Source organism: Elephantulus edwardii, unplaced genomic scaffold, assembly GCF_000299155.1.
Source record: "Elephantulus edwardii isolate Elephantulus edwardi_28Jun2011 unplaced genomic scaffold, EleEdw1.0 scaffold00217, whole genome shotgun sequence".
Taxonomy (NCBI): Eukaryota; Metazoa; Chordata; class Mammalia; order Macroscelidea; family Macroscelididae; genus Elephantulus; species Elephantulus edwardii.
The window spans coordinates 3,657,621-3,659,861 of NW_006399967.1; the positions used below are offsets into that span (position 1 = coordinate 3,657,621).

Sequence of the window (2,241 nt, forward strand, 5' to 3'; positions counted from 1 at the left end):
CACAGGACAGAGCGGAGTTTAGGGCTGTTGTACATAGGGTCGCTATGAGTCGCAGGCGACTCGACGGCACATAACAACAACAACAACAATGCTCTTTAGAAGAACTCTGTTTAGCCAGTAGCGCGCTAGTGGCCTACTGGTAAGGAGTGGTACTACTAAACCAAAGGAACACAGTTCAAGTCCACCCGCTGCTCTGTGGGAAAAGATGGGCAGTCCCCCTGTTACTTACACCCTCTGAAAATCTGCTGGAAGGTCATCTCTAAGTCAGTTCTGACTTGAGGGCTCTTAACAAGTATCCACTCCATTACTCCATTTCAGCTTCACCATGGTGAGACTCAAAGCTGCGTTCTAGAGTAAATTGTTCTATACACACCATTCTAGCCTGTTTCTCTAAAGTACTCAAGAGCAGTGGTGTCTCTCTGGAAACTAAGGTGCATCTGACACAGGCCATGGTCTTTGCAATCACTTGTTATGCATTAGAGAGTTGGACGATGACTAGGGAGGACAGAAGGAGAATTGATGCCTTTGAGCTGTGGTGCTGGAGAAGAGTATTGAGAATACCATGGACTGCTAGGAAAACAAACAGATTTGTCATAGAAAGGGTGAAACCAAAAAACTCCTTGGAGGCAAGGATTCTGGGGCTTCGTCTGACATACTTTGGGCATGTTGCAACGAGGGACCAGTCCTTGGAGAGGGACGTCATGCTTGGGAGGGTGGAGGGACCGCGCAGGAGGAGAAGACCCTCTATGAGGTGGATTGATTCAGTGACTGGGGTAATCGGGTTGGGAGTGTCAGAGACGGTGTGATTGGCACAGGATAGAGCAGGTTTTAAGGCTGTTGTACATAGGGTTGCTATGAGTCACAAACGACTTGACGGCACATAACAACAACAACAGAGATAATGCAGGATGTGAGAATCATTGGAAGCTCTTTAATCTTCCGCTAGTCACGTGGACTTGGGCTGCTAACCAATGATGGTTTCTGTGGCGGTTCGAATCCACCAGAGCCTTAGCTGGAGAAAGATGGATAATATCCTCCCGTTTGATTCACAACCTTTGAAAATGTGCTGAGAAGTCAGCTTCCAGTCGGTTCTATCTTGACACAATGAGTGAGTTAATGGTGGAAAAGTCAGATATTAAAGAATCCTTTACCAGGCTGCTCCTTGGAGGCAAGGATTCTGAAGCGTCATCTGGCATACTTTGGACATGTTGCAAGGAGGGATCAGTCTTTGGAGAGGGACGTCATGCTTGAGAGGGTGGAGAAACAGTTCAGGAGGGGAAGACCCTCTATGAGGTGGATTGATTCAGTGACTGGGGTCATGGGGGTAGGTGTGTCAAAGACAGTGAGGTTGGCACAGGATGGAGCAGAGTTCACAGCTGTTGGTCACTATGAGTCGCAGGAGACTTGATGGCACACAACAACCATAGAGTCAAAGCCCATAACAAACAGACTAGCAGGTTTTCAGAGGCTTTTAATCAGATTGAGTTTGTTCACAGCTTTAGCTTGGCTCCACAGTCAATACTCTTGGCAATAGCATCCAAGAAATTAAAAGACGTATTGATTGTGATGGATGGGAAAGTCCGCTGTTAGGGACCTCTCCAAGGTACTAAAGAGCAATGGTGTCACTCTGGAGACTACGGTGCACCTGATACAGGCCATGGTCTTTGCAATCAGTTGTTATGCGTCAGAGAGTTGGACAGTGACTAGGGAGGCTAGAAGGAGAATTGATGCCTTTGAACTGTGGTGCTGGAGAAGAGTATTGAGGGTACCATGGACTGTTAAGAGAACAAACAGGTTTGTCCTGGAGAGGGTTAAACCAGGCTGCTCCTTGGAGGCAAGGATTCTGAGGCTTCGTCTGACATACTTTGGCTTTGTTGCAAGGAGGGACCTGTCCTTGGAGAGGGACGTCATGCTTGGGAGGGTGGAGGGATGGTGCAGGAGGGGAAGGCCCTCTGTGAGGTGGATTGATTCAGTGACTGGGGTAATCGGGTTGGGAGTGTCAGAGACGGTGCGATTGGCACAGGACAGAGCAGAGTTTAGGGCTGTTGTACATAGGGTCGCTATGAGTCCCAGATGACTCGACGGTACATAACAACAATATGATTTTTGTCCTAGCCGATGCCAGGGGCTGACGCGGTACCGGCGAAATAAGAGGGGATGTCGTGGGGACGTGCAATCTAACCCCAAAGCAGATTTTACCCGGTGGAAGAGGGCCCCATGCAAGGGGCTGCAGGCGGGCTG

At 49.0% G+C, this 2,241-nt stretch overlaps 1 protein-coding gene across 1 annotated transcript in view; it reads right to left on the reverse strand.

Annotated features, from left to right (window-relative positions):
- The window catches only part of LOC102852309 (caskin-1-like), a 10,561-nt gene that overhangs the window by 6,432 nt on the left and 1,888 nt on the right, over positions 1 to 2,241 (reverse strand). The window lies entirely within an intron of this gene.